The 7,176-nt window shown below is 60.7% G+C and overlaps 1 protein-coding gene across 1 annotated transcript in view; it reads right to left on the reverse strand.

The window, feature by feature from the left end:
• LOC144955254 (microfibrillar-associated protein 2-like) overlaps positions 1 to 5,610 on the reverse strand; it is a 54,459-nt gene extending 48,849 nt beyond the window's left edge. Inside the window, exons 1-2 of the mRNA XM_078885534.1 lie at positions 5,594 to 5,610; positions 1,063 to 1,143 (exon numbers count right to left, since the gene is read on the reverse strand). The gene's annotated coding sequence lies outside the window, so the exon portion shown is untranslated. The remainder of the gene's footprint in view (positions 1 to 1,062; positions 1,144 to 5,593) is intronic.
• Between the last annotated feature and the right edge of the window lie 1,566 nt (positions 5,611 to 7,176).

A 7,176-nucleotide genomic window follows, 5' to 3' on the forward strand; every position in this document is an offset into this window, starting at 1 on the left:
GGTGCAGTGGTTAGCGCACTGTGTGTGTGGGGAGCGGTGGTGCAGTGGTTAGCGCACTGTGTGGGGAGCGGTGGTGCAGTGGGTAGCGCACTGTGTGTGTGGGGGAGCGGTGGTGCAGTGGTTAGCGCACTGTGTGTAAGTGGCGAGCGGTGGTGCAGTGGTTAGCGCACTGTGTGTGTGTGGCGGGGGAGCGGTGGTGCAGTGGTTAGCGCACTGTGAGTGTGACGATTATTTGAACTGATCCTGGGCCTCCCCCTAGGTCGACTTAGCCTCAAATGAGTTGGAAAAAAACTGATGGGTGGGTGGGTTGGTGGGTGGGTTGGTGAGTGGGTTGGTGAGTGGGTGGGTGCGTGAGTGAGTGAGTGAGTGGGTGAACGGGTGAGTGAATGGGTGAGCGGGTGAGTGAAAGGGTGGCTGGGTGGCTGGGTGGGTGGCTGGGTGGGTGGGTGGGTGAGTGGGTGATTGAGTGAGTGGGTGAGTGAGTGGTTGGGTGGGTGAGTGAGTGAGTGGAGTGGGTGGGTGGGTGGGTGGGTGAGTGAGTGGGTGAGTGAGTGAGTGGGTGGGTGAGTGAGTGAGTGCGTGGGTGAGTGAGTGAGTGAGTGGAGTGGGTGGGTGGGTGAGTGAGTGAGTGAGTGGGTGAGTGAGTGGGTGGGTGGGTGGGTGGGTGAGTGGGTGGGTGGGTGGGTGAGTGAGTGGAGTGGGTGGGTGGGTGAGTGAGTGAGTGGGTGAGTGAGTGAGTGAGTGGGTTGGTGGGTGGGTGGGTGAGTGGATGGGTGAGTGAGTGAGTGCGTGGGTGAGTGAGTGGAGTGGGTGGGTAAGTGAGTGAGTGGGTGGGTGAGTGAGTGGGTGAGTGAGTGAGTGAGTGGGTGAGTGAGTGAGTGGGTGAGTGAGTGGGTGGGTTGGTGGGTGAGTGAGTGAGTGGGTGAGTGGGTGAGTGAGTGAGTGGGTGAGTGAGTGGGTGTGTGTGTGGCTGTGTGGTTGTGTGTGTGGGTGAATGTGGTTGTGTGGGTTGTGTTGGTGTTTGTCGCTGCCCAGCGCATCGCATCTGACTGCCGCTCTCACCTCTGGTGATTCTCGACCTCGTCGTGACGCAGGAGAACGACTTGCAGGCTGCGAAGGTGGCGTGGAGTGTGCAGAGTTGTGCTGTGGGTGGGTGGGTGAGTGAAGTGAGTGGGGTGGGTGGGTGAGTGGGTGGGTGAGTGGGTGGGTGGGTGTGTTAGTGGAGTGAATGGGTGGGTGGAGTGAGTGGAGTGAGTGGGGTGGGTGGAGTGAGTGGTGTGGGTGTGTTAGTGAATGGGTGGGTGAGTGGGTGGGTGAGTGAGTGGGTGTGTTAGTGAATGGGTGGGTGGGTGAGTGGGTGGAGTGAGTGGTGTGGGTGGGTGGGTGTTGAATGAGGAGGAGGGGAGGAAGTAGGGGGGTTGGTGGGTGAGTGGGTGAGTGAGCGGGTGGATGAGTGGGTGTGTGGGTGGGTGAGTGGGTGAGCGGGTGAGTGAGTGGGGTGGGTGGGTGAGTGAGTGAGTGGGTGAGTGAGTGAGTGGGTGAGTAGGTGGGTGAGTGAGTGGGTGGGTCGGTGAGTGGGTGAATGGGTGGATGGGTGGATGGGTGAGGGGGTGGGTGAGTAGGTGAGTGTGTGAGTGAGTGGGTGAGTAGGTGGGTGGGTGAGTGGGTGGGTGGAGTGAGTGGGGTGGGTGGGTGAGTGGGTGGAGTGAATGGGTGGGTGGAGTGGGTGGAGTGAGTGGGGTGGGTGGGTGAGTGGGTGGGTGTGTTAGTGAATGGGTGGGTGAGTGGGTGGGTGAGTGAGTGGGTGTGTTAGTGAATGGGTGGGTGGGTGAGTGGGTGGAGTGAGTGGTGTGGGTGGGTGAGTGGGTGGGTGTGTTAGTGAATGGGTGGGTGGGTGAGTGGGTGGAGTGAGTGGTGTGGGTGGGTGGGTGTTGAATGAGGAGGAGGGGAGGAAGTAGGGGGGTTGGTGGGTGAGTGGGTGGGTGGGCGAGTGGATGAGTGGGTGAGTGGGTGAGCGGGTGAGTGAGTGGGGTGGGTGGGGTGGGTGGAGTGAGTGGGGTGGGTGGGTGAATGGGTGAGTGAGTGAGTGGGTGAGTAGGTGGGTGAGTGAGTGGGTGGGTGGGTGAGTGGGTGGGTGGGTGAGTGAATTGGTGAGTGAGTGAGTGGGTGAGTAGGTGGGTGAGTGAGTGGGTGGGTGGGTGGGTGAGTGAGTGAGTGAGTGGGTGGGTGGGTGAGTGGGTGGGTGAGTGAGCGAGTGGGTGGTTGAGTGAGTGAGTGGGTGAGTAGGTGAGTGAGTGGGTGGTTGAGTGAGTGAGTGGGTGGGTGAGTGGGTGGGTGAGTGGGTGAATGGATGGGTGATTGGGTGGGTGAATGGGTGAGTGAGTGAGTGGGTGAGTAGGTGGGTGAGTGAGTGGGTGGGTGAGTGGGTGAGTGGGTGAGTGAGTGAGTGGGTGGGTGGGTGGGTGAGTGGGTGGGTGAGTGAGTGAGTGGGTGAGTGAGTGGGTGGTTGAGTGAGTGAGTGAGTGGGTGAGTAGGTGGGTGAGTGAGTGGGTGAGTGGGTGAGTGAGTGAGTGGGTGGGTGGGTGGGTGGGTGGGTGAGTGGGTGGGTGAGTGAGTGAGTGGGTGAGTGAGTGGGTGGTTGAGTGAGTTAGTGAGTGGGTGAGTAGGTGGGTGAGTGAGTGGGTGGGTGGGTGAGTGGGTGAATGGGTGAGTGGGTGGGTGAGTAGGTGAGTGAGTGGGTGGTTGAGTGAGTGAGTAGGTGGGTGAGTGGGTGGGTGAGTGAATGGGTGAGTGAGTGGGTGAGTAGGTGGGTGAGTGAGTGGGTGAGTGAGTGGGTGAGTGAGTGAGTGAGTGGGTGAGTGAATGAGTGAGTGGGTGAGTGAGTGAGTGAGTGAGTTGGAGGAGGAGGCGAGTGAGTAGGGGGGGGGGATGAGATGGATTGTCAAAAAGGCAAAGATCCCCCGTGTAGCCTCTAACAGACTGCAGGGGAAAGTGCTGTTAGCGATCAGCACCTATGAAGGCTACCGGCACTGTGGCACACACAGAGGGGGTGGGGGGCCAGCACCACGCCCGGCCGCCTTTGTCTCCCCAGTGGCGATGTGCACTACACCACCATGGCACCAGGTGCGCCTTATAGTAACAGTGCGCTAACCACTGCACCACCACTCCCCACACACACACACAGTGCGCTAACCACTGCACCACCGCTCCCCCCCCCCACACACACACAGTGCGCTAACCACTGCACCACCGCTCCCCACACACACACACAGTGCGCTAACCACTGCACCACCGCTCCCCACACACACACACAGTGCGCCTACCACTGCACCACCACTCCCCACACACACACAGTGCGCTAACCACTGCACCACCGCTCCCCACACACACAGTGCGCTAACCACTGCACCACCGCTCCTCACACACACACAGTGCGCCTACCACTGCACCACCACTCCCCACACACACACAGTGCGCTAACCACTGCACCACCGCTCCCCACACACACACACACACACACCGTGCGCTAACCACTGCACCACCGCTCCCCACACACACACACACACAGTGCGCTAACCACTGCACCACCGCTCCCCACACACACACACACACACAGTGCGCTAACCACTGCACCACCGCTCCCCACACACACACACACACAGTGCGCTAACCACTGCACCACCGCTCCCCACACACACAGTGCGCTAACCACTGCACCACCGCTCCTCACACACACACAGTGCGCCTACCACTGCACCACCACTCCCCACACACACACAGTGCGCTAACCACTGCACCACCGCTCCCACACACACACACACACACAGTGCGCTAACCACTGCACCACCGCTCCCCACACACACACACAGTGCGCTAACCACTGCACCACCGCTCCCCACACACACACACAGTGCGCTAACCACTGCACCACCGCTCCCCACACACACACACAGTGCGCTAACCACTGCACCACCGCTCCCCACACACACACACACACAGTGCGCTAACCACTGCACCACCGCTCCCCACACACACACACAGTGCGCTAACCACTGCACCACCGCTCCCCACACACACACACAGTGCGCTAACCACTGCACCACCGCTCCCCACACACACACACACAGTGCGCTAACCACTGCACCACCGCTCCCCACACACACACACACAGTGCGCTAACCACTGCACCACCGCTCCCCACACACACACACACAGTGCGCTAACCACTGCACCACCGCTCCCCACACTCACACACACAGTGCGCTAACCACTGCACCACCGCTCCCCACACACACACAGTGCGCTAACCACTGCACCACCGCTCCCCACACACACACACAGTGCGCTAACCACTGCACCACCGCTCCCCACACACACACACAGTGCGCTAACCACTGCACCACCGCTCCCCACACACACACACACACAGTGCGCTAACCACTGCACCACCGCTCCCCACACACACACACACACACAGTGCGCTAACCACTGCACCACCGCTCCCCACACACACACACACACAGTGCGCTAACCACTGCACCACCGCTCCCCACACACACACACACAGTGCGCTAACCACTGCACCACCGCTCCCCACACACACACACACACAGTGCGCTAACCACTGCACCACCGCTCCCCACACACACACACACAGTGCGCTAACCACTGCACCACCGCTCCCCACACACACACACACACAGTGCGCTAACCACTGCACCACCGCTCCCCACACACACACACACAGTGCGCTAACCACTGCACCACCGCTCCCCACACACACACACACAGTGCGCTAACCACTGCACCACCGCTCCCCACACACACACACAGTGCGCTAACCACTGCACCACCACTCACCACACACAGTGTGCTAACCACTGCACCACCGCTCCCCACACACACACACAGTGCGCTAACCACTGCACCACCACTCACCACACACAGTGCGCTAACCACTGCACCACCGCTCCCCACACACACACACAGTGCGCTAACCACTGCACCACCGCTCCCCACACACACACACAGTGCGCTAACCACTGCACCACCGCTCCCCACACACACACACACAGTGCGCTAACCACTGCACCACCGCTCCCCACACACACACACACACAGTGCGCCTTTACGTCATGATTGTTGTTTTAGGTTGTAGGATAATTAGTTCCAGATACAGAGCTAGCGAACACAAAGACAAAGATCCCCCGTGTAGCCTTAACAGACTGTAGGGGCAAGTGCTGTTAGCGAGCAGCGCCTATGAAGGCCGGCACGGCACACGAGGGGGTGGGTGGCCAGCACCACGCCCGGCCGCCTTTGTCTCCCCAGTGGCGATGTTCACTACACACCGCACCAGGTACTTTTCTGAGGCTGAGTCGACCTAGGGGAGGCCCAGGACCGGTTCAGAAAATCGTCACTGGTGGTGTTGGTCCGTGAGCGGGAATCGAACCCGGGTCGCCGGGTTCGTAGCGCAGCGTGGCGCTAACCACTGCACCACCGCTCCCCACACACACACACACACAACAACAACAACCGCCATTCGCCACTTAGTGGCGGTGACGTCACCACGACGCTTGTGCCAGGCCATGTGCACCTTGAGACCACGTGAAGTGTCGAACGCCCGCTGGCAGGAGGTCACGGGGCAGACCCAGCAGGTGCCACGGGTCGACTGACCGAGATGACCGAGATGACTGGCTGATGCACCACCTGTGCCCCCTACTGTGCCAACTTGCTGTGCTTTTGCCACCCGGCGCTCCGCTCGTTGTTGTGAGCGTCGCTCCTCCGCCCTCCGTTGTTGTTGGAGGGCGACTGCCTCCAACTGCCCAGTAGCGTCCTTCACGAGCCTCCTCCACTGAGGCCGATCTTGACACCGCTGGTACCAGTCATCGGCAAGTCCACTCAGCTCCACGTCCTCCTGTACCACATCACTCCATCTCTTCTCTAGCCCGTGCCGCGCCCGTTTAGCCCCCTCAATCCGGCCGAACAAAAGCTGTTTAGGCATGCGGTGGCTGGGCATGCGGGCTACATGACCCAGCCAACGCAGTCTTGCCTGCCGGAGGAGCTCACTGATGGGACTTTGCCCACACAGACACACACACAGATACACACACACTCACAAACCCACTCACCCACCCACCCACTCACTCACCCACCCACCCACCCACTCACCCACCCACTCACCCAGCCACTCACCCAGCCACTCACTCACTCACCCACTCACCCATTCACCCACTCACCCACCCACTCACCCACTCACCCATCCACTTACTCACCCACCCACTCACCCACTCACCCACCCACACACTCACCAACCCACTCACCCACCCACCCACCCACTCACCCAGCCACTCACTCACTCACCCACTAACCCACCCACACACTCACCAACCCACTCACCCACCCACCGACCCACCCACTCACCCACCCACTCACCCAGCCACTCACCCACCTACTCACCTAGCCACTCACCCAGCCACTCACTCACTCACCCACTCACCCACCCACTCACCCACCCACTCACTCACCACTCACTCACCTACCCACTCATTCACCCACCCACTCACCCACTCACCCATCCACTCACTTACCCACCTACTCACCCACTCACCCACCCATCCACTCACCCACTCACTCACCCAGCCACTCACTCACTCACCCACTCACACACTCACCAACCCACCCACTCACCCACCCACTCACCCACTCACCCACCCACCCACCCACTCACTCACCTACCCACCCACCCACCCACTCATCCACTCACCCACCCACTCACTCACCCACCTACTCACCCACCCACTCACCCACCCACTCACCCACTCACCCACTCACTCACCCACTCACCCACTCACTGACCCACTCACCCACCCACCCACCTACCCACCCACTCACCCACCCACTCACCCACTCACCCACCCACCCACCCACTCACTCACTCACCCACCCACTCACTCACTCACTCACCACACCCACTCACTCACCCACCCACCCACCCACTCACCCACACACAGCTTTGCTTGAGCTACATGGGCCACCTTTGTCTCTACCTTTTTCCCCTCTCCCCATGGAGCCTCTTGGAATTTCCTGCATCGGTTCGACCGAGATGGGGGTCGCGGTGGATATCACTGCCCCCTAGCCCCCACCCTCGATCCCCCCTAGCCCCCACCCTCGATCCCC

Source organism: Lampetra fluviatilis, unplaced genomic scaffold (assembly GCF_964198595.1).
Source record: "Lampetra fluviatilis unplaced genomic scaffold, kcLamFluv1.1 SCAFFOLD_288, whole genome shotgun sequence".
Lineage (NCBI taxonomy): Eukaryota > Metazoa > Chordata > Hyperoartia > Petromyzontiformes > Petromyzontidae > Lampetra > Lampetra fluviatilis.